Consider the following 26839-nt stretch of genomic DNA (forward strand, 5'->3'; position numbering starts at 1 on the left):
GCGGAAGCCATTTATCTGCCAGGAACCACTCATCATTGTTCTTGGTCATGACACAGGAATCTGTGACTTGCCGTAACTCCCTGCCTAAAATTGAACAAGACATTACCGTTACATCCTGTAGCGGGAAGGGGTTAATTTTATTAGTTAACCATAGAGCAGCAGCAAAACATAACTATGAATTAGAAAACATCTTCTTATAAATAAGTTAATAGTGAAGATAGAATTGAAGAACATTGTTCAACGTTATGTGCTTACAGTGAAGCGGCCTCGTTAGCACAGTAGGTAGCGTGTCAGTTTCATAATCAACACTTCCTCACCACTGTCTTTCTATGTTGTCAAACCAGCCATATTGCTATGAGACGACGTAGAGGTTGCACTGACAGCCAAAGGCTCCAATGAGTGGGCAAGAACTGATTCATATGGCTATTTCCCTCCTAGTCACTCAATGGGAGTGCTGTGTTCAAAATGTGTAAGTGTCTGTGCACTTCCGCATATAGTGATGGGAGATAGCTAGTTGACTGTAGTGTCAACTATGGGTGTTCAGGTTGAGATCAGATCTTCCTTAACACCAATACATCAATAGTAAATTTGATCTTATAACTATACTAGGTCTACAACGGAATAATGAAAGAGTAAAACTTAAATGAAACAAAAAACAAATGAAAAGATCAAAAGATTATGAAAACGAAATACGACAATATTCCCTGTCCTTCTCCCCAGCATGAGGAAACCACTTTAATCACTGTGAGACACATACAAAAATGTCTAAATGTCACACAGAATGAACAGCACCCCATAATTTAGGAAATTATACCAGAATTCAATTATACTATACCTATGTGGTATAATGAGACACAAGGTGGGAAAGGATTATCTCTGCATTCTGATTTTACTAAGTGACCAACCATCCAAGATGGACCCCTAATGAAGTACTAGGAAATGGGGACCCTGGATACCTCGATGTGTGTAGGATAACACCCTCAGACAGTCAGTGTAAATAATCAAATCCTTTTATCAATTTGAGTCCAGATACAGATTATTAAATGTCAGTAAGGATCCCTCTCTATTACAGTGGCAGAGGTCAACAAAGCTCACAGCTGGTGTTTCTGTAGTGTAGTCGTTATCACATTCACCTAACACGCGAAAAGTCCCCGGTTCGAAACCAGGCAGAAACAAGCGTTAGATTTCCTTTTATATAGGACATGTGAGATGTAAAATTGATATAACATCTTGTAAATAGTTGTATCAACAGGAACTTTTAATGTCATTGCAACATCATCTACCTATCCACCTTCATATATGATTTAACAATCATTTCCATACGCCTCCTGTATATCTTAGCAATAGCTCCTGTCGGGCACCTAACCTCTCTATGTCTTTCAGGAACAAGTCACAGGGATGATGTCAATGATGTTTCAGGGAGACATAGAAAGGGGATGCGACCATTGCATCCCAGCTTCTTTATTGAATGGTGTGCGGAAGCCATTTATCTGCCAGGAACCACTCATCATTGTTCTTGGTCATGACACAGGAATCTGTGACTTGCTGTAACTTCCTGCCTAAAATTGAACAAGACATTACCGTTACATCCTGTAGCGGGAAGGGGTTAATTTTATTAGTTAACCATAGAGCAGCAGCAAAACATAACTATGAATTACAAAACATCTTCTTATAAATTAGTTAATAGTGAAGATAGAATTGAAGAACATTGTTCAACGTTATGTGCATACAGTGAAGCGGCCTCGTTAGCACAGTATGTAGCGCGTCAGTCTCATAATCAACACTTCCTCACCACTGTCTTTCTATGTTGTCAAACCAGCCATATTGCTATGAGACGACGTAGAGGTTGCACTGACAGCCAAAGGCTCCAATGAGTGGGCAAGAACTGATTCATATGGCTATTTCCCTCCTAGTCACTCAATGGGAGTGCTGTGTTCAAAATGTGTAAGTGTCTGTGCACTTCCGCATATAGTGATGGGAGATAGCTAGTTGACTGTAGTGTCAACTAGGGATGTGCACCGGCGACTTTTGAGGTCTCGTGTTTTGTGTTTTGGATCCGGATTTTCGTTATTTTTGAGGTTCGGATTTGTCTCGCAAAACACTTGACGAAAGGTCTCGGTTCGGATTTAAGGTATTGGATTCGGATTTTTTTGGAAAAAAACATAAAAAGTTTAAAAATCAAGTTTTTGGGCTTATTTTCACTCCTAGGCTATTATTAACCTCAATAACATTCAATAACAAGCATTTCCACTAATTTACAGTGTATTGTGAACACCTCACAATATAGTTATTAGTCCAAAACGTTGCAACAAGGTATCTTTCTGGACTGCGTAGAGGAGTGGGTCACCACAATATATATTAAAAACCCTGAACTTTTATGATTCGCACCAATAATTGTACCTGGACTGCGTAGAGGAGTGGGTCACCACAATATCTTAAAAACCCTGAACTTTTATGATTCGCACCAATAATTGTACCTGGACTGCGTAGAGGAGTGGGTCACCACAATATCTTAAAAACCCTGAACTTTTATGATTCGCACCAATAATTGTACCTGGACTGCGTAGAGGAGTGGGTCACCACAATATATTAAAAACCCTGAACTTTTATGATTCGCACCAATAATTGTACCTGGACTGCGTAGAGGAGTGGGTCACCACAATATCTTAAAAACCCTGAACTTTTATGATTCGCACCAATAATTGTACCTGGACTGCGTAGAGGAGTGGGTCACCACAATATATTAAAAACCCTGAACTTTTATGATTCGCACCAATAATTGTGCCTGGACTGCGTAGAGGAGTGGGTCACCACAATATCTTAAAAACCCTGAACTTTTATGATTCGCACCAATAATTGTACCTGGACTGCGTAGAGGAGTGGGTCACCACAATATCTTAAAAACCCTGAACTTTTATGATTCGCACCAATAATTGTACCTGGACTGCGTAGAGGAGTGGGTCACCACAATATATTAAAAACCCTGAACTTTTATGATTCGCACCAATAATTGTACCTGGACTGCGTAGAGGAGTGGGTCACCACAATATCTTAAAAACCCTGAACTTTTATGATTCGCACCAATAATTGTACCTGGACTGCGTAGAGGAGTGGGTCACCACAATATCTTAAAAACCCTGAACTTTTATGATTCGCACCAATAATTGTACCTGGACTGCGTAGAGGAGTGGGTCACCACAATATCTTAAAAACCCTGAACTTTTATGATTCGCACCAATAATTGTACCTGGACTGCGTAGAGGAGTGGGTCACCACAATATATTAAAAACCCTGAACTTTTATGATTCGCACCAATAATTGTACCTGGACTGCGTAGAGGAGTGGGTCACCACAATATATTAAAAACCCTGAACTTTTATGATTCGCACCAATAATTGTACCTGGACTGTGTAGAGGAGTGGGTCACCACAATATATTAAAAACCCTGAACTTTTATGATTCGCACCAATAATTGTACCTGGACTGCGTAGAGGAGTGGGCACTGGGCACCACAATAAAATATATAAAAAACCTTCAACAGATCTGCATTACACTACACATACGGCTGCTCCTCCATCCTCTCCATCATATACATGTTGGAGTTTTAGCGTGTGACAACCTCTTGTTTTTGATAATGTCAGTGCATTTGGAATATTTTTCAATTTGCCCCACACCACAGAATGTACTTTATCTATGATACGCAATACGCATCTATCTATCTTGACTGCGTAGTGTGGTGGCCCCGGTACACAATTTGGTACCGAGGCCACAATATAATTAAAAAACCCTCCACGTGTCTGAATTCCACCAAACAAGTATCTGGACTGCATAGTGGGGTGGCCCCGGTACCCAATTTGATACCGGGGCCACAATACCTCCTCCAAACATGCTACAGACAATTCGTCATTGAGAGACCCCAGACAGACAGGGTCGAAGTGTTATTGTTTGACTTTGTAAACCCAAAAAAATGTCCCTGTTGCACATAGTCGTGCAATGAAGACTGACTTTTTCATTTAAAGGCACGATCTTTAAAGTGTAGTGTTTGTAAGTCTAAGTCATATTATACTTTTGGTAAAATTGGTTTATTTTGTTCCTCTTTATGGTAATTAATTAGTAATAGAATTAAAGTAGGAAATAGAATTAAATAGAATTAAAGTAGGAAATAGAGTGGTATAGAGTTGTAGTGTGGTATAGATAGAGTGGTCCACACAATATAATAATAAAACCCTCAACTGGTCTGAATTCCACCAAACAAGTATCTTGACTGCGTAGTGTGGTGGCCCCGGTACACAATTTGGTACCGGGGCCACAATACCTCCTCCAAACATGCTACAGACAATTCGTCATTGAGAGACCCCAGACAGACAGGGTCGAAGTGTTATTGTTTGACTTTGTAAACCCAAAAAAATGTCCCTGTTGCACATAGTCGTGCAATGAAGACTGACTTTTTCATTTAAAGGCACGATCTTTAAAGTGTAGTGTTTGTAAGTCTAAGTCATATTATACTTTTGGTAAAATTGGTTTATTTTGTTCCTCTTTATGGTAATTAATTAGTAATAGAATTAAAGTAGGAAATAGAATTAAATAGAATTAAAGTAGGAAATAGAGTGGTATAGAGTTGTAGTGTGGTATAGATAGAGTGGTCCACACAATATAATAATAAAACCCTCAACTGGTCTGAATTCCACCAAACAAGTATCTTGACTGTGTAGTGTGGTGGCCCCGGTACACAATTTGGTACCGGGGCCACAATACCTCCTCCAAACATGCTACAGACAATTCGTCATTGAGAGACCCCAGACAGACAGGGTCGAAGTGTTATTGTTTGACTTTGTAAACCCAAAAAAATGTCCCTGTTGCACTTGCACATAGTCGTGCAATGAAGACTGACTTTTTCATTTAAAGGCACGATCTTTAAAGTGTCAGAAAGAGAGAGAAGACACAGGAGAGGAGAGTTGTAGCTGGGGACCTGGGGTGGAAGCTCCCAGGCTCCCCCAGCATTGCCTGGAAGTCTGAGCGTGGTGACTGAGCCAGGGCAAGGAATGTGTGCCCTGGATGAGGGGGAGAGCTCCATGCCACTATAGTGAACCCAAGAGAGAGGGGGACACTGCACATGGAAGAGGCCCTGGAGTGAGGGCTGCTACAAGAGGCATGGTAGCTGTAGTGTCAGATCCTGAGGCTGAGAGTACACAGAGTGACGTGTCAGAGCACAGGAGACATTATCCCCGCAGAGGAGGGATGAGCTGCAGTTGAGAGGTATGTTGTTGAAATAGGACATGCACACTTTAACAAACCAATCATTTCAGCGACAGGGCCTACCAAACAACTTTGACTGAAATGATTGGTTTGTTTGGGCCCCCACACCAAAAAAGCTATTCATCTCTCCCTGTACAGACTAAACAGGCTCTACTGAGGCAAGATGTCGTCCTCATCCTCAACCTCTGATTCCTCTCCCCCTACAGTGTGTACTTCCTCCTCATCACACATTATCAATTCGTCCCCGCTGGACTCCACAACCACAGGTCCCTCTGTAGTATCTGGAGGGCAGTGCTGTACTTCATTGAGGAATTGATTATTCATTTTTATAAACATCATTTTTTCAACGTTGTGAGGAAGCAACCTCCTTCGCCGCTCACTGACCAGGTTCCCCGCTGCACTAAAAACTCTTTCCGAGTACACACTGGAGGGGGGACAACTCAGGTAAAATAGAGCCAGTTTGTACAGGGGCTTCCAAACTGCCTTTTTTTCCTGCCAGTAACAATATGGACTGTCTGACATGTCTACTTGGATGGTGTCAGCAAAGTAATCATCCACAATTTTTTCTATTGTGACAGCATCCAATGCAGCGACAGTAGACATGTCTGCAATGGTTGGCAGGTCCTTCAGTCCGGACCAGATGTTATCAGCATCCCCGCCAGTGCCTCTTTTGGGAAAACTGAGCTTTTTCCTCGCAGCCATAGATGTGGAAGAAAATGAGGGTGGAGCTGTTGGCATGTCACGGTCCTCTTCAGAGGACAATCTCCTGACCAGCAGGTCTTTGCACCGCTGTAGACTTGTGTCCGCCGGAAACAGAGACACAACATACGCTTTAAACCGAGGATCGAGCACGGTGGCCAGAATGTATTCCTCTGACTTTAAAAGAGTGACCACCCTCGGATCCTGGCAAAGCGTACGAAGGGCTACATCCACAAGAGCTACATGCTTGGTGTAATCGCAATGGCTTACCAGCTCCTCCCTCACTTTCTCCAGCTGCTTCTGCAACAGCCTGATCAGGGGAATGACCTGACTCAAGCTGGCAGTGTCGGAACTGACTTCTCGTGTGGCAAGTTCAAATGGCTGCAGAACCTTGCACAACACGGAAATCAGTCTCCACTGCGCTTGACTGAGGCGCATCCCCACTCCTTTGCCTATGTCGTAGGTGGCTGTGTAGGCCTGAATGGCCTTTTGCTGCTCCTCCATCCTCTGCAGCATATAGAGGGTGGAGTTCCAGCGCGTCACAACCTCTTGTTTGAGGTGATGGCAGGGCAAGTTCAAGCTTTTTTGATGTGCCTCTAGTCTGCGGTAGGCACTGGCTGAATGCCGAAAGTGTCCAGCAATTTTGCGGGCCACCGCAAGCATCTCCTGCACACCCCTGTCACTCTTGAGGTAATGCTGCACCACCAAATTAATGGTGTGGGCAAAACATGGGACGTGCTGGAAATTGCCCATATTTAATGCCCGCACAATGTTACTGGCATTGTCTGACACCACAAATCCCCATGAGAGTCTAAGTGGGGTAAGCCACTGGGAGATAATTTCCCTCATTTTCTCTAATATGTTGTCAGCGTTGTGCCTCTTATTAAAGCCTGTAATGCACAATGTTGCCTGCCTTTGCATGAGCAGCCATTTTGTAGATGCTGCTACTGATGCAGCTGTTGCTGTTGCTGCGGAAGGGGATGCATCTACCCAGTGGGCTGTCACAGTCATATAGTCCTTCGTTTGCCCAGAACCACTTGTCCACATGTCCGTGGTTAAGTGGACAGTGGGTACAACCGCATTTTTAAGAGCACTGAGGACACTTGATCGTACTTCTCTGTACATTTTTGGTATCGCCTGCCTAGTGAAGTGGAATCTCGAGGGGATTTGGTACCGGGGACACAATACCTCCATCAACCCTCTAAATCCCACTCCACTGATGGCGGACACCGGGCGCACGTCTAACACCAACATTGCAGTTACAGCCGCAGTTATACGCTTTGCAATAGGGTGACTACTATCGTATTTGGTGGTCATGGCAAACGACTGTTGGACGGTCAATTGTTTGGTGAAAGACTTAGCGGTCTTACGACTTCCCCTCTGGGAAGATGACCGACTAACAGCAGCAACAGCAGCAGTGGCAGTAGTAGGCGTACCGCTGCAGGATTCCTCGGATGAATCCCGTATTGAGGAGGACTCAGTCTGGCTGCTGACTTGGGCTGCAGGACTGAATCTGATGGAGATTGTGGAGGAAGTTGACGAGGAGGGTGTTGCTGGTGTGTATCCAACTGGACCACGGGATTTAGGTGTCCCTGTACCGATGAGGGTCCTAGCCCCAGTTCCTGAACTAACCACTGAACTATGAAGGTTATTCAGGTGACGTATAAGGGAGGATGTTCCTAGGTGGGCAAGATCCTTACCCCTGCTTATTTGAGCTTTACATAAGCTACATATTGCCATACATTGGTTGTCTGGATTTGGATAAAAATAACTCCAGACCGAAGAGGTGCATTTTTTGGTCTTCTGACCAGGCATGACGATGGGCTTTTTCATCCCATGGACATCAGCTGTTTTTCCCCCTGGTGCCTCATTTACAATAACCACATCACCATCCTCATCATCAAGTTCCTCCACAGCGCCAGCTACATCATCAATAGCCTCCTCCCGAGCCACCTCTTCCCGTACAGTGATGGGAAGGTCAGGCTTGACAACCACCAACACCCTTGGACTCGCCTTGGGGATTTGTGATAATTTCTCTTTAGAAGGCAGAGTTGTTTGCTGTTTTGTTGCTGACAGCATAACTATCTTCAATTTTTTGTAGGGGGGGGAGGAGGAGGAGGGCTAAGATCCGTGGGTGAAGCTGAACCACTAGTCATGAACACGGGCCAGGGCCTAAGCCGTTCCTTGCCACTCCGTGTCGTAAATGGCATATTGGCAACTTTACGTTTCTCCTCAGATGATTTAAAGTTTCTCTTTTTGCTACTTTTTCTTAACTTGGGCTTTTTGGATTTTACATGCCCGGTACTACGAGATTGGGCATCGGGCTTGGAAGACGACGTTGATGGCATTTCATCGTCTATGTCATGACTAGTGGCAGCAGCTTCAGCATTAGGAGGAAGTGGGTCTTGATCTTTCCCTACTTTATCCTCCAAATTTTTGGTCTCCATTATATGTAGCACAAGATACTGCAGAATGTGTGAACTTGGTAATATTGCAGTACCAATGGACTTATACTGCTGGATTGGTTTTGCAAATTTGGTTATAATTATTATATTTTTTTTTTTTTTTAAATTTTTTATTTTTTTTTACTTTTTTCTTATTTTTAAAAAACTTGGGAATAGTGGGGAAATAACTATGCCCTTAGAAGCACAGAGCACAGGACACAGCACCACTGGACTGAACAGGACACGGCACAGGACACAGCAGCACTACGGAACTCAGCAGGACAGAGCACAGGACACAGCACCACTGGACTGATAATGCAGAATGTGTGAACTTGGTAATATTGCAGTACCAATGGACTTATAATGCTGGATTGGTTTTGCAAATTTGGTTATAATTATTATATATTTTTTTTTTTTTTAATTTTTTTTTACTTTTTTTTTATTTTTAAAAAACTTGGGAATAGTGGGGAAATAACTATGCCCTTAGAAGCACAGAGCACAGGACACAGCACCACTGGACTGAACAGGACACGGCACAGGACCCAGCAGCACTACGGAACTCAGCAGGACAGAGCACAGGACACAGCACCACTGGACTGATACTGCAGAATGTGTGAACTTGGTAATATTGCAGTACCAATGGACTTATACTGCTGGATTGGTTTTGCAAATTTGGTTATAATTATTATATATTTTTTTTTTTTTTAAATTTTTTATTTTTTTTTACTTTTTTTTTATTTTTTAAAAACTTGGGAATAATGGGGAAATAACTATGCCCTTAGAAGCACAGAGCACAGGACACAGCACCACTGGACTGAACAGGACACGGCACAGGACCCAGCAGCACTACGGAACTCAGCAGGACAGAGCACAGGACACAGCACCACTGGACTGATACTGCAGAATGTGTAAACTTTGTAATATTGCAGTACCACTGGACTTTTACTGCTGAATGTGTGAACTTGGTAATATTGCAGTACCAATGGGCTTATACTGCAGGATTGGTTGTGCAAATTTTGTGGTAATTAAAAAATATTAAAGTAGTTTTTGGTATTTTTTAAAAAAACTTTTTTTTATTTTTTTAAACACAGGGGAATATTGGGGAAATAACTATGCCCTTAGAAGCACAGAGCACAGGACACAGCACCACTGGACTGAACAGGACACAGCACAGGACCCAGCAGCACCACTGACCTCAGAAGGACAGAGCACAGCACACAGCACCACTGGACTGATACTGCAGAACACAGCACAGCACAGCACAGAACTAAACAGCACAGAACTAAACAGCACAGAACTAAACAGCACAGAACTAAACAGCACAGAACTAAACAGCACAGAACTAAACAGCACAGAGGACCACCTAACACACCCTCCCTCTACCCTGATCAATGCCCGAGTGAAGATGGCGGCGACTAGCGGGGAATTTATAGGATCCGAGTATCGCGAGATCCGACAACGGGATTATGAGTCAGAGCCTCAGTTTCACTTTTGAATTTGGCACCAATACCCGGATCTGTCTCGGATCCGACTCGGATCCGCAACGTTCGGGTGGGCTCGGATTTCAGAAATCCGAGTGCGCTCATCCCTAGTGTCAACTATGGGTGTTCAGGTTGAGATCAGATCTTCCTTAACACCAATACATCAATAGTAAATTTGATCTTGTAACTATACTAGGTCTACAACGGAATAATAAAAGAGTAAAACTTAAATGAAACAAAAAACAAATGAAAAGATCAAAAAATTATGAAAACGAAATACGACAATATTCCCTGTCCTTCTCCCCAGCTTGAGGAAACCACTTCAATCACTGTGAGACACATACAAAAATGTCTGAATGTCACACAGAATGAACGGCACCCCATAATTTGGGAAATTATACCAGAATTCAATCATACTACAGCTATGTGGTATAATGAGACACAAGCTGGGAAAGGACTATCTCTGGATTCTGATTTTACTAGGCGATCAACCATCCAAGATGGACCCCTAATGAAGTACTAGGGAATGGGGACCCTGGATACCTCGATGTGTGTAGGATAACACCCTCAGACAGTCAGTGTAAATAATCAAAACCTTTTATCAATTTGAGTCCAGATACAGATCATTAAATGTCAGTAAGGATCCCTCTCTATTACAGTGGCAGAGGTCAAGAAAGCTCACAGCTGGTGTTTCTGTAGTGTAGTGGTTATCACATTCGCCTAACACGCGAAAGGTCCCCGGTTCGAAACCAGGCAGAAACAAGTGTTAGATCTCCTTTTATATAGGACATGTGAGATGTAAAATTGATATAACATCTTGAAAATAGTTGTATCAACAGGAACTTTTAATGTCATTGCAACACCATCTACCTATTCACCTTCATATATGAATTAACAATCATTTCCATACGCCTCCTGTATATCTTAGCAATAGCTCCTGTCGGAACAAGTCACAGGGATGATGTCAATGAGGTTTCAGGGAGACATAGAAAGAGGATGCGACCATTGCATCCCAGCTTCTTTATTGAATGGTGTGCGGAAGCCATTTATCTGCCAGGAACCACTCATCATTGTTCTTGGTCATGACACAGGGATCTGTGACTTGCCGTAACTCCCTGCCTAAAATTGAACAAGACATTACCGTTACATCCTGTAGCGGGAAGGGTTTAATTTTATTAGTTAACCATAGAGCAGCAGCAAAACATAACTATGAATTACAAAACATCTTCTTATAAATTAGTTAATAGTGAAGATAGAATTGAAGAACATTGTTCAACGTTATGTGCATACAGTGAAGCGGCCTCGTTAGCACAGTAGGTAGCGCGTCAGTCTCATAATCAACACTTCCTCACCACTGTCTTTCTATGTTGTTAAACCAGCCATATTGCTATAAGACGACTTAGAGGTTGCACTGACAGCCAAAGGCTCCAATGAGTGGGCAAGAACTGATTTATATGGCTATTTCCCTCCTAGTCACTCAATGGGAGTGCTGTGTTCAAAATGTGTAAGTGTCTGTGCACTTCCGCATATAGTGATTGGAGATAGCTAGTTTACTGTAGTTTCAACTATGGGTGATCAGGTTGAGATCAGATCTTCCTTAACACCAATACATCAATAGTAAATTTGATCTTGTAACTATACTAGGTCTACAACAGAATAATAAAAGAGTAAAACTTAAATGAAACAAAAAACAAATGAAAAGATCAAAAAATTATGAAAACGAAATACGACAATATTCCCTGTCCTTCTCCCCAGCGTGAGGAAACCACTTTAATCACTGTGAGACACATACAAAAATGTCTGAATGTCACACAGAATAAACGGCACCCCATAATTTAGGAAATTTTACCAGAATTCAATCATACTACACCTATGTGGTATAATGAGACACAAGGTGGGAAAGGACTATCTCTGGATTCTGATTTTACTAAGTGACCACCCATCCAAGATGGACCCCTAATGATGTACTAGGAAATGGGGACCCTGGATACCTCGATGTGTGTAGGATAACACCCTCAGACAGTCAGTGTAAATAATCAAATCCTTTTATCAATTTGAGTCCAGATACAGATCATTAAATGTCAGTAAGGATCCCTCTCTATTACAGTGGCAGAGGTCAACAAAGCTCACAGCTGGTGTTTCTGTAGTGTAGTGGTTATCCCATTCGCCTAACACTCGAAAGGTCCCCAGTTCAAAACCAGGCAGAAACAAGCGTTAGATCTCCTTTTATATAGGACATGTGAGATGTAAAATTGATATAACATCTTGTAAATAGTTGTATCAACAGGAACTTTTAATGTCTTTGCAACACCATCTACCTATCCACCTTCATATATGATTTAACAATCATTTCCATACGCCTCCTGTATATCTTAGCAATAGCTCCTGTCGGGCACCTAACCTCTCTATGTCTTTCAGGAACAAGTCACAGGGATGATGTCAATGAGGTTTCAGGGAGACATAGAAAGAGGATGCGACCATTGCATCCCAGCTTCTTTATTGAATGGTGTGCGGAAGCCATTTATCTGCCAGGAACCACTCATCATTGTTCTTGGTCATGACACAGGGATCTGTGACTTGCCGAAACTCCCTGCCTAAAATTGAACAAGACATTACCGTTACATCCTGTAGCGGGAAGGGGTTAATTTTATTAGTTAACCATAGAGCAGCAGCAAAACATAACTATGAATTACAAAACATCTTCTTATAAATTAGTTAATAGTGAAGATAGAATTGAAGAACATTGTTCAACGTTATGTGCATACAGTGAAGCGGCCTCGTTAGCACAGTAGGTAGCGCGTCTGTCTCATAATCAACACTTCCTCACCACTGTCTTTCTATGTTGTCAAACCAGCCATATTGCTATGAGACGACTTAGAGGTTGCATTGACAGCCAGAGGCTCCAATGAGTGGGCAAGAACTGATTCATATGGCTATTTCCCTCCTAGTCACTCAATGGGAGTGCTGTGTTCAAAATGTGTAAGTGTCTGTGCACTTCCGCATATAGTGATGGGAGATAGCTAGTTGACTGTAGTGTCAACTATGGGTGTTCAGGTTGAGATCAGATCTTCCTTAACACCAATACATCAATAGTAAATTTGATCTTGTAACTATACTAGGTCTACAACAGAATAATAAAAGAGTAAAACTTAAATGAAACAAAAAACAAATGAAAAGATCAAAAAATTATGAAAACGAAATACGACAATATTCCCTGTCCTTCTCCCCAGCTTGAGGAAACCACTTTAATCACTGTGAGACACATACAAAAATGTCTGAATGTCACACAGAATGAACGGCACCCCATAATTTAGGAAATTTTACCAGAATTCAATCATACTACACCTATGTGGTATAATGAGACACAAGGTGGGAAAGGACTATCTCTGGATTTTGATTTTACTAAGTGACCATCCATCCAAGATGGACCCCTAATGAAGTACTAGGAAATGGGGACCCTGGATACCTCGATGTGTGTAGGATAACACCCTCAGACAGTCAGTGTAAATAATCAAATCCTTTTATCAATTTGAGTCCAGATACAGATCATTAAATGTCAGTAAGGATCCCTCTCTATTACAGTGGCAGAGGTCAACAAAGCTCACAGCTGGTGTTTCTGTAGTGTAGTGGTTATCACATTTGCCTAACACGCGAAAGGTCCCCAGTTCAAAACCGGGCTGAAACAAGCGTTAGATCTCCTTTTATATAGGACATGTGAGATGTAAAATTGATATAACATCTTGTAAATAGTTGTATCAACAGGAACTTTTAATGTCTTTGCAACACCATCTACCTATCCACCTTCATATATGATTTAACAATCATTTCCATAGGCCTCCTGTATATCTTAGCAATAGCTCCTGTCGGGCACCTAACCTCTCTATGTCTTTCAGGAACAAGTCACAGGGATGATGTCAATGAGGTTTCAGGGAGACATAGAAAGGGGATGCGACCATTGCATCCCAGCTTCTTTATTGAATGGTGTGCGGAAGCCATTTATCTGCCAGGAACCACTCATCATTGTTCTTGGTCATGACACAGGGATCTGTGACTTGCCGTAACTCCATGCCTAAAATTGAACAAGACATTACCGTTACATCCTGTAGCGGGAAGGGGTTAATTTTATTAGTTAACCATAGAGCAGCAGCAAAACATAACTATGAATTAGAAAACATCTTCTTATAAATAAGTTAATAGTGAAGATAGAATTGAAGAACATTGTTCAATGTTATGTGCATACAGTGAAGCGGCCTCGTTAGCACAGTAGGTAGCGCGTCAGTCTCATAATCAACACTTCCTCACCACTGTCTTTCTATGTTGTCAAACCAGCCATATTGCTATGAGACGACTTAGAGGTTGCACTGACAGCCAAAGGCTCCAATGAGTGGGCAAGAACTGATTCATATGGCTATTTCCCTCCTAGTCACTCAATGGGAGTGCTGTGTTCAAAATGTGTAAGTGTCTGTGCACTTCCGCATATAGTGATTGGAGATAGCTAGTTTACTGTAGTTTCAACTATGGGTGATCAGGTTGAGATCAGATCTTCCTTAACACCAATACATCAATAGTAAATTTGATCTTGTAACTATACTAGGTCTACAATGGAATAATAAAAGAGTAAAACTTAAATGAAACAAAAAACAAATGAAAAGATCAAAAAATTATGAAAACGAAATACGACAATATTCCCTGTCCTTCTCCCCAGCGTGAGGAAACCACTTTAATCACTGTGAGACACATACAAAAATGTCTGAATGTCACACAGAATGAACGGCACCCCATAATTTAGGAAATTTTACCAGAATTCAATCATACTACACCTATGTGGTATAATGAGACACAAGGTGGGAAAGGACTATCTCTGGATTTTGATTTTACTAAGTGACCATCCATCCAAGATGGACCCCTAATGAAGTACTAGGAAATGGGGACCCTGGATACCTCGATGTGTGTAGGATAACACCCTCAGACAGTCAGTGTAAATAATCAAATCCTTTTATCAATTTGAGTCCAGATACAGATCATTAAATGTCAGTAAGGATCCCTCTCTATTACAGTGACAGAGGTCAACAAAGCTCACAGCTGGTGTTTCTATAGTGTAGTGGTTATCACATTCGCCTAACACGCGAAAGGTCCCCGGTTCAAAACCAGACAGAAACAAGAATTAGATCTCCTTTTATATAGGACATGTGAGATGTAAAATTGATATAACATCTTGAAAATAGTTGTATCAACAGGAACTTTTAATGTCATTGCAACACCATCTACCTATCCACCTTCATATATGAATTAACAATCATTTCCATACGCCTCCTGTATATCTTAGCAATAGCTCCTGTGGGAACAAGTCACAGGGATGATGTCAATGAGGTTTCAGGGAGACATAGAAAGTGAATGCGACCATTGCATCCCAGCTTCTTTATTGAATGGTGTGCGGAAGCCATTTATCTGCCAGGAACCACTCATCATTGTTCTTGGTCATGACACAGGGATCTGTGACTTGCCGTAACTCCCTGCCTAAAATTGAACAAGACATTACCGTTACATCCTGTAGCGGGAAGGGGTTAATTTTATTAGTTAACCATAGAGCAGCAGCAAAACATAACTATGAATTACAAAACATCTTCTTATAAATTAGTTAATAGTGAAGATAGAATTGAAGAACATTGTTCAACGTTATGTGCATACAGTGAAGCGGCCTCGTTAGCACAGTAGGTAGCGCGTCAGTCTCATAATCAACACTTCCTCACCACTGTCTTTCTATGTTGTTAAACCAGCCATATTGCTATAAGATGACTTAGAGGTTGCACTGACAGCCAAAGGCTCCAATGAGTGGGCAAGAACTGATTCATATGGCTATTTCCCTCCTAGTCACTCAATGGGAGTGCTGTGTTCAAAATGTGTAAGTGTCTGTGCACTTCCGCATATAGTGATTGGAGATAGCTAGTTTACTGTAGTTTCAACTATGGGTGATCAGGTTGAGATCAGATCTTCCTTAACACCAATACATCAATAGTAAATTTGATCTTGTAACTATACTAGGTCTACAACAGAATAATAAAAGAGTAAAACTTAAATGAAACAAAAAACAAATGAAAAGATCAAAAAATTATGAAAATGAAATACGACAATATTCCCTGTCCTTCTCCCCAGCGTGAGGAAACCACTTTAATCACTGTGAGACATATACAAAAATGTCTGAATGTCACACAGAATAAACGGCACCCCATAATTTAGGAAATTTTACCAGAATTCAATCATACTACACCTATGTGGTATAATGAGACACAAGGTGGGAAAGGACTATCTCTGGATTCTGATTTTACTAAGTGACCATCCATCCAAGATGGACCCCTAATGATGTACTAGGAAATGGGGACCCTGGATACCTCGATGTGTGTAGGATAACACCCTCAGACAGTCAGTGTAAATAATCAAATCCTTTTATCAATTTGAGTCCAGATACATATCATTAAATGTCAGTAAGGATCCCTCTCTATTACAGTGGCAGAGGTCAACAAAGCTCACAGCTGGTGTTTCTGTAGTGTAGTGGTTATCCCATTTGCCTAACACGCGAAAGGTCCCCAGTTCAAAACCAGGCAGAAACAAGCGTTAGATCTCCTTTTATATAGGACATGTGAGATGTAAAATTGATATAACATCTTGTAAATAGTTGTATCAACAGGAACTTTTAATGTCTTTGCAACACCATCTACCTATCCACCTTCATATATGATTTAACAATCATTTCCATACGCCTCCTGTATATCTTAGCAATAGCTCCTGTCGGGCACCTAACCTCTCTATGTCTTTCAGGAACAAGTCACAGGGATGATGTCAATGAGGTTTCAGGGAGACATAGAAAGGGGATGCGACCATTGCATCCCAGCTTCTTTATTGAATGGTGTGCGGAAGCCATTTATCTGCCAGGAACCACTCATCATCGTTCTTGGTCATGACACAGGGATCTGTGACTTGCCGAAACTCCCTGCCTCAAATTGAACAAGACATTACCGTTACATCCTGTAGCGGGAAGGGGTTAATTTTATTAGTTAACCATAGAGCAGCAGCAAAACATAACTATGAATTTACAAAACATCTTCTTATAAATTAGTTAATAGTGAAGATAGAATTGAAGAACATTGTTCAACGTTATGTGCATACAGTGAAGCGGCCTCGTTAGCACAGTAGGTAGCGCGTCTGTCTCATAATCAACACTTCCTCACCACTGTCTTTCTATGTTGTCAAACCAGCCATATTGCTATGAAACGACTTAGAGGTTGCATTGACAGCCAGAGGCTCCAATGAGTGGGCAAGAACTGATTCATATGGCTATTTCCCTCCTAGTCACTCAATGGGAGTGCTGTGTTCAAAATGTGTAAGTGTCTGTGCACTTCCGCATATAGTGATGGGAGATAGCTAGTTGACTGTAGTGTCAACTATGGGTGTTCAGGTTGAGATCAGATCTTCCTTAACACCAATACATCAATAGTAAATTTGATCTTGTAACTATACTAGGTCTACAACGGAATAATAAAAGAGTAAAACTTAAATGAAACAAAAAACAAATGAAAAGATCAAAAAATTATGAAAACGAAATACGACAATATTCCCTGTCCTTCTCCCCAGCATGAGGAAACCACTTTAATCACTGTGAGACACATACAAAAATGTCTGAATGTCACACAGAATGAACGGCACCCCATAATTTAGGAAATTTTACCAGAATTCAATCATACTACACCTATGTGGTATAATGAGACACAAGGTGGGAAAGGACTATCTCTGGATTCTGATTTTACTAAGTGACCATCCATCCAAGATGGACCCCTAATGAAGTACTAGGAAATGGGGACCCTGGATACCTCGATGTGTGTAGGATAACACCCTCAGACAGTCAGTGTAAATAATCAAATCCTTTTATCAATTTGAGTCCAGATACAGATCATTAAATGTCAGTAAGGATCCCTCTCTATTACAGTGGCAGAGGTCAACAAAGCTCACAGCTGGTGTTTCTGTAGTGTAGTGGTTATCACATTTGCCTAACACGCGAAAGGTCCCCAGTTCAAAACCGGGCAAAAACAAGCGTTAGATCTCCTTTTATATAGGACATGTGAGATGTAAAATTGATATAACATCTTGTAAATAGTTGTATCAACAGGAACTTTTAATGTCATTGCAACACCATCTACCTATCCACCTTCATATATGATTTAACAATAATTTCCATAGGCCTCCTGTATATCTTAGCAATAGCTCCTGTCGGGCACCTAACCTCTCTATGTCTTTCAGAAACAAGTCACAGGGATGATGTCAATGAGGTTTCAGGGAGACATAGAAAGGGGATGCGACCATTGCATCCCAGCTTCTTTATTGAATGGTGTGCGGAAGCCATTTATCTGCCAGGAACCACTCATCATTGTTCTTGGTCATGACACAGGCATCTGTGACTTGCCGTAACTCCCTGCCTAAAATTGAACAAGACATTACCATTACATCCTGTAGCGGGAAGGGGTTAATTTTATTAGTTAACCATAGAGCAGCAGCAAAACATAACTATGAATTACAAAACATCTTCTTATAAATTAGTTAATAGTGAAGATAGAATTGAAGAACATTGTTGAACGTTATGTGCATACAGTGAAGCGGCCTCGTTAGCACAGTAGGTAGCACGTCAGTCTCATAATCAACACTTCCTCACCACTGTCTTTCTATGTTGTCAAACCAGCCATATTGCTATGAGACTACTTAGAGGTTGCACTGACAGCCAAAGGCTCCAATGAGTGGGCAAGAACTGATTCATATGGCTATTTCCCTCCTAGTCACTCAATGGGAGTGCTGTGTTCAAAATGTGTAAGTGTCTGTGCACTTCCGCGTATAGTGATGGGAGATAGCTAGTTGACTGTAGTTTCAACTATGGGTGATCAGGTTGAGATCAGATCTTCCTTAACACAAATACATCAATAGTAAATTTGATCTTGTAACTATACTAGGTCTACAACAGAATAATAAAAGAGTAAAACTTAAATGAAATAAAAAACAAATGAAAAGATCAAAAAATTATGAAAACGAAATACGACAATATTCCCTGTCCTTCTCCCCAGCATGAGGAAACCACTTTAATCACTGTGAGACACATACAAAAATGTCTGAATGTCACACAGAATGAACGGCACCCCATAATTTAGGAAATTATACCAGAATTCAATCATACTACACCTATGTGGTATAATGAGACACAAGGTGGGAAAGGACTATCTCTGGATTCTGATTTTACTAAGTGACCAACCATCCAAGATGGACCCCTAATGAAGTACTAGGAAATGGGGACCCTGGATACCTCGATGTGTGTAGGATAACACCCTCAGACAGTCAGTGTAAATAATCAAATCATTTTATCAATTTGAGTCCAGATACAGATCATTAAATGTCAGTAAGGATCCCTCTCTATTACAATGGCAGAGGTCAACAAGCTCACAGCTGGTGTTTCTGTAGTGTAGTGGTTATCACATTCGCCTAACACGCGAAAGGTCCCCAGTTAGAAACCGGGCAGAAACAAGCATTAGATCTCCTTTTATATAGGACATGTGAGATGTAAAATTGATAAAACATCTTGTAAATAGTTGTATCAACAGGAACTTTTAATGTCATTGCAACACCATCTACCTATCCACCTTCATATATGATTTAACAATCATTTCCATACGCCTCCTGTATATCTTAGCAATAGCTCCTGTCGGGCACCTAACCTCTCTATGTCTTTCAGGAACAAGTCACAGGGATGATGTCAATGAGGTTTCAGGGAGACATAGAAAGGGGATGCGACCATTGCATCCCAGCTTCTTTATTGAATGGTGTGCGGAAGCCATTTATCTGCCAGGAACCACTCATCATTGTTCTTGGTCATGACACAGGGATCTGTGACTTGCCGTAACTCCATGCCTAAAATTGAACAAGACATTATCGTTACATCCTGTAGCGGGAAGGGGTTAATTTTATTAGTTAGCCATAGAGCAGCAGCAAAACATAACTATGAATTAGAAAACATCTTCTTAAAAATAAGTTAATAGTGAAGATAGAATTGAAGAACATTGTTCAACGTTATGTGCTTACAGTGAAGCGGCCTCGTTAGCACAGTAGGTAGCGCGTCAGTCTCATAATCAACACTTCCTCACCACTGTCTTTCTATGTTGTCAAACCAGCCATATTGCTATGAGACGACGTAGAGGTTGCACTGACAGCCAAAGGCTCCAATGAGTGGGCAAGAACTGATTCATATGGCTATTTCCCTCCTAGTCACTCAATGGGAGTGCTGTGTTCAAAATGTGTAAGTGTCTGTGCACTTCCGCATATAGTGATGGGAGATAGCTAGTTGACTGTAGTGTCAACTATGGGTGTTCAGGTTGAGATCAGATCTTCCTTAACACCAATACATCAATAGTAAATTTGATCTTGTAACTATACTAGGTCTACAACAGAATAATAGAAGAGTAAAATTTAAATGAAACAAAAAACAAATGAAAAGATCAAAAAATTATGAAAACGAAATACGACAATATTCCCTGTCCTTCTCCCCAGCGTGAGGAAACCACTTTAATCACTGTGAGACACATACAAAAATGTCTGAATGTCACACAGAATGAACGGCACCCCATAATTTAGGAAATTATACCAGAATTCAATCATACTACACCTATGTGGTATAATGAGACATAAGGTGGGAAAGGACTATCTCTGGATTCTGATTTTACTAAGTGACCAACCATCCAAGATGGACCCCTAATGAAGTACTAGGAAATGGGGACCCTGGATACCTCGATGTGTGTAGGATAACACCCTCAGACAGTCAGTGTAAATAATCAAATCCTTTTATCAATTTGAGTCCAGATACAGATCATTAAATGTCAGTAAGGATCCCTCTCTATTACAATGGCAGAGGTCAACAAAGCTCACAGCTGGTGTTTCTGTAGTGTAGTGGTTATCACATTCACCTAACACGCGAAAGGTCCCCGGTTCAAAACCGGACAGAAACAAGAATTAGAACTCCTTTTATATAGGACATGTGAGATGTAGAATTGATATAACATCTTGTAAATAGTTGTATCAACGGGAACTTTTAATGTCATTGCAACACCATCTACCTATCCACCTTCATATATGATTTAACAATCATTTCCATACGCCTCCTGTATATCTTAGCAATAGCTCCTGTCGGGCACCTAACCTCTCTATGTCTTTCAGGAACAAGTCACAGGGATGATGTCAATGAGGTTTCAGGGAGACATAGAAAGGGGATGCGACCATTGCATCCCAGCTTCTTTATTGAATGGTGTGCGGAAGCCATTTATCGGCCAGGAACCACTCATCATTGTTCTTGGTCATGACACAGGGATCTGTGACTTGCCGTAACTCCATGCCTAAAATTGAACAAGACATTATCGTTACATCCTGTAGCGGGAAGGGGTTAATTTTATTAGTTAACCGTAGAGCAGCAGCAAAACATAACTATGAATTAGAAAACATCTTCTTAAAAATAAGTTAATAGTGAAGATAGAATTGAAGAACATTGTTCAACGTTATGTGCTTACAGTGAAGCGGCCTCGTTAGCACAGTAGGTAGCGCGTCAGTCTCATAATCATCACTTCCTCACCACTGTCTTTCTATGTTGTCAAACCAGCCATATTGCTATGAGACGACGTAGAGGTTGCACTGACAGCCAAAGGCTCCAATGAGTGGGCAAGAACTGATTCATATGGCTATTTCCCTCCTAGTCACTCAATGGGAGTGCTGTGTTCAAAATGTGTAAGTGTCTGTGCACTTCCGCATATAGTGATGGGAGATAGCTAGTTGACTGTAGTGTCAACTATGGGTGTTCAGGTTGAGATCAGATCTTCCTTAACACCAATACATCAATAGTAAATTTGATCTTGTAACTATACTAGCTCTACAACAGAATAATAGAAGAGTAAAATTTAAATGAAACAAAAAACAAATGAAAAGATCAAAAAATTATGAAAACGAAATACGACAATATTCCCTGTCCTTCTCCCCAGCGTGAGGAAACCACTTTAATCACTGTGAGACACATACAAAAATGTCTGAATGTCACACAGAATGAACGGCACCCCATAATTTAGGAAATTATACCAGAATTCAATCATACTACACCTATGTGGTATAATGAGACATAAGGTGGGAAAGGACTATCTCTGGATTCTGATTTTACTAAGTGACCAACCATCCAAGATGGACCCCTAATGAAGTACTAGGAAATGGGGACCCTGGATACCTCGATGTGTGTAGGATAACACCCTCAGACAGTCAGTGTAAATAATCAAATCCTTTTATCAATTTGAGTCCAGATACAGATCATTAAATGTCAGTAAGGATCCCTCTCTATTACAATGGCAGAGGTCAACAAAGCTCACAGCTGGTGTTTCTGTAGTGTAGTGGTTATCACATTCACCTAACACGCGAAAGGTCCCCGGTTTAAAACCGGACAGAAACAAGAATTAGAACTCCTTTTATATAGGACATGTGAGATGTAGAATTGATATAACATCTTGTAAATAGTTGTATCAACGGGAACTTTTAATGTCATTGCAACACCATCTACCTATCCACCTTCATATATGATTTAACAATCATTTCCATACGCCTCCTGTATAGCTTAGCAATAGCTCCTGTCGGGCACCTAACCTCTCTATGTCTTTCAGGAACAAGTCACAGGGATGATGTCAATGAGGTTTCAGGTAGACATAGAAAGGGGATGCGACCATTGCATCCCAGCTTCTTTATTGAATGGTGTGCGGAAGCCATTTATCTGCCAGGAACCACTCATCATTGTTCTTGGTCATGACACAGGCATCTGTGACTTGCCGTAACTCCCTGCTTAAAATTGAACAAGACATTACCGTTATATCCTGTAGCGGGAAGGGGTTAATTTTATTAGTTAACCATAGAGCAGCAGCAAAACATAACTATGAATAACAAAACCTCTTCTTATAAATTAGTTAATAGTGAAGATAGAATTGAAGAACATTGTTCAATGTTATGTGCTTACAGTGAAGCGGCCTCGTTAGCACAGTAGGTAGCGCGTCAGTCTCATAATCAACACTTCCTCACCACTGTCTTTCTATGTTGTCAAACCAGCCATATTGCTATGAGACGACGTAGAGGTTGCACTGACAGCCAAAGGCTCCAATGAGTGGGCAAGAACTGATTCATATGGCTATTTCCCTCCTAGTCACTCAATGGGAGTGCTGTGTTCAAAATGTGTAAGTGTCTGTGCACTTCCGCATATAGTGATGGGAGATAGCTAGTTGACTGTAGTGTCAACTATGGGTGTTCAGGTTGAGATCAGATCTTCCTTAACACCAATACATCAATAGTAAATTTGATCTTGTAACTATACTAGGTCTACAACAGAATAATAGAAGAGTAAAATTTAAATGAAACAAAAAACAAATGAAAAGATCAAAAAATTATGAAAACGAAATACGACAATATTCCCTGTCCTTCTCCCCAGCGTGAGGAAACCACTTTAATCACTGTGAGACACATACAAAAATGTCTGAATGTCACACAGAATGAACGGCACCCCATAATTTAGGAAATTATACCAGAATTCAATCATACTACACCTATGTGGTATAATGAGACATAAGGTGGGAAAGGACTATCTCTGGATTCTGATTTTACTAAGTGACCAACCATCCAAGATGGACCCCTAATGAAGTACTAGGAAATGGGGACCCTGGATACCTCGATGTGTGTAGGATAACACCCTCAGACAGTCAGTGTAAATAATCAAATCCTTTTATCAATTTGAGTCCAGATACAGATCATTAAATGTCAGTAAGGATCCCTCTCTATTACAATGGCAGAGGTCAACAAAGCTCACAGCTGGTGTTTCTGTAGTGTAGTGGTTATCACATTCACCTAACACGCGAAAGGTCCCCGGTTCAAAACCGGAATGAAACAAGAATTAGAACTCCTTTTATATAGGACATGTGAGATGTAGAATTGATATAACATCTTGTAAATAGTTGTATCAACGGGAACTTTTAATGTCATTGCAACACCATCTACCTATCCACCTTCATATATGATTTAACAATCATTTCCATACGCCTTCTGTATAGCTTAGCAATAGCTCCTGTCGGGCACCTAACCTCTCTATGTCTTTCAGGAACAAGTCACAGGGATGATGTCAATGAGGTTTCAGGGAGACATAGAAAGGGGATGCGACCATTGCATCCCAGCTTCTTTATTGAATGGTGTGCGGAAGCCATTTATCTGCCAGGAACCACTCATCATTGTTCTTGGTCATGACACAGGCATCTGTGACTTGCCGTAACTCCCTGCTTAAAATTGAACAAGACATTACCGTTATATCCTGTAGTGGGAAGGGGTTAATTTTATTAGTTAACCATAGAGCAGCAGCAAAACATAACTATGAATAACAAAACCTCTTCTTATAAATTAGTTAATAGTGAAGATAGAATTGAAGAACATTGTTCAATGTTATGTGCTTACAGTGAAGCGGCCTCGTTAGCACAGTAGGTAGCGCGTCAGTCTCATAATCAACACTTCCTCACCACTGTCTTTCTATGTTGTCAAACCAGCCATATTGCTATGAGACGACGTAGAGGTTGCACTGACAGCCAAAGGCTCCAATGAGTGGGCAAGAACTGATTCATATGGCTATTTCCCTCCTAGTCACTCAATGGGAGTGCTGTGTTCAAAATGTGTAAGTGTCTGTGCACTTCCGCATATAGTGATGGGAGATAGCTAGTTGACTGTAGTGTCAACTATGGGTGTTCAGGTTGAGATCAGATCTTCCTTAACACCAATACATCAATAGTAAATTTGATCTTGTAACTATACTAGGTCTACAACAGAATAATAGAAGAGTAAAATTTAAATGAAACAAAAAACAAATGAAAAGATCAAAAAATTATGAAAACGAAATACGACAATATTCCCTGTCCTTCTCCCCAGCGTGAGGAAACCACTTTAATCACTGTGAGACACATACAAAAATGTCTGAATGTCACACAGAATGAACGGCACCCCATAATTTAGGAAATTATACCAGAATTCAATCATACTACACCTATGTGGTGTAATGAGACATAAGGTGGGAAAGGACTATCTCTGGATTCTGATTTTACTAAGTGACCAACCATCCAAGATGGACCCCTAATGAAGTACTAGGAAATGGGGACCCTGGATACCTCGATGTGTGTAGGATAACACCCTCAGACAGTCAGTGTAAATAATCAAATCCTTTTATCAATTTGAGTCCAGATACAGATCATTAAATGTCAGTAAGGATCCCTCTCTATTACAATGGCAGAGGTCAACAAAGCTCGCAGCTGGTGTTTCTGTAGTGTAGTGGTTATCACATTCACCTAACACGCGAAAGGTCCCCGGTTCAAAACCAGACAGAAACAAGAATTAGAACTCCTTTTATATAGGACATGTGAGATGTAGAATTGATATAACATCTTGTAAATAGTTGTATCAACGGGAACTTTTAATGTCATTGCAACACCATCTACCTATCCACCTTCATATATGATTTAACAATCATTTCCATACGCCTTCTGTATAGCTTAGCAATAGCTCCTGTCGGGCACCTAACCTCTCTATGTCTTTCAGGAACAAGTCACAGGGATGATGTCAATGAGGTTTCAGGGAGACATAGAAAGGGGATGCGACCATTGCATCCCAGCTTCTTTATTGAATGGTGTGCGGAAGCCATTTATCTGCCAGGAACCACTCATCATTGTTCTTGGTCATGACACAGGCATCTGTGACTTGCCGTAACTCCCTGCTTAAAATTGAACAAGACATTACCGTTATATCCTGTAGTGGGAAGGGGTTAATTTTATTAGTTAACCATAGAGCAGCAGCAAAACATAACTATGAATAACAAAACCTCTTCTTATAAATTAGTTAATAGTGAAGATAGAATTGAAGAACATTGTTCAATGTTATGTGCTTACAGTGAAGCGGCCTCGTTAGCACAGTAGGTAGCGCGTCAGTCTCATAATCAACACTTCCTCACCACTGTCTTTCTATGTTGTCAAACCAGCCATATTGCTATGAGACGACGTAGAGGTTGCACTGACAGCCAAAGTCTCCAATGAGTGGGCAAGAACTGATTCATATGGCTATTTCCCTCCTAGTCACTCAATGGGAGTGCTGTGTTCAAAATGTGTAAGTGTCTGTGCACTTCCGCATATAGTGATGGGAGATAGCTAGTTGACTGTAGTGTCAACTATGGGTGTTCAGGTTGAGATCAGATCTTCCTTAACACCAATACATCAATAGTAAATTTGATCTTGTAACTATACTAGGTCTACAACAGAATAATAGAAGAGTAAAATTTAAATGAAACAAAAAACAAATGAAAAGATCAAAAAATTATGAAAACGAAATACGACAATATTCCCTGTCCTTCTCCCCAGCGTGAGGAAACCACTTTAATCACTGTGAGACACATACAAAAATGTCTGAATGTCACACAGAATGAACGGCACCCCATAATTTAGGAAATTATACCAGAATTCAATCATACTACACCTATGTGGTGTAATGAGACATAAGGTGGGAAAGGACTATCTCTGGATTCTGATTTTACTAAGTGACCAACCATCCAAGATGGACCCCTAATGAAGTACTAGGAAATGGGGACCCTGGATACCTCGATGTGTGTAGGATAACACCCTCAGACAGTCAGTGTAAATAATCAAATCCTTTTATCAATTTGAGTCCAGATACAGATCATTAAATGTCAGTAAGAATCCCTCTCTATTACAGTGGCAGAGGTCAACAAAGCTCACAGCTGGTGTTTCTGTAGTGTAGTGGTTATCACATTCACCTAACACGCGAAAGGTCCCTGGTTCAAAACCGGACAGAAACAAGAATTAGATCTCCTTTTATATAGGA

The 26839-nt window shown here is 40.9% G+C and overlaps 2 non-coding genes across 2 annotated transcripts; both read left to right on the plus strand.

The window, feature by feature from the left end:
• Positions 1–10569: 10569 nt before the first annotated feature.
• Positions 10570–10642, plus strand: TRNAV-AAC (transfer RNA valine (anticodon AAC)). Its single transcript has one exon. It is a non-coding gene; the product is annotated as a tRNA-Val (tRNA).
• Positions 10643–19365: 8723 nt separating this feature from the next.
• TRNAV-AAC (transfer RNA valine (anticodon AAC)) lies at positions 19366–19438 on the plus strand. The gene has a single exon. It is a non-coding gene; the product is annotated as a tRNA-Val (tRNA).
• Positions 19439–26839: the final 7401 nt, after the last annotated feature.

This window comes from Mixophyes fleayi (assembly GCF_038048845.1).
Source record: "Mixophyes fleayi isolate aMixFle1 chromosome 4 unlocalized genomic scaffold, aMixFle1.hap1 SUPER_4_unloc_5, whole genome shotgun sequence".
NCBI classification, from domain to species: domain Eukaryota; kingdom Metazoa; phylum Chordata; class Amphibia; order Anura; family Limnodynastidae; genus Mixophyes; species Mixophyes fleayi.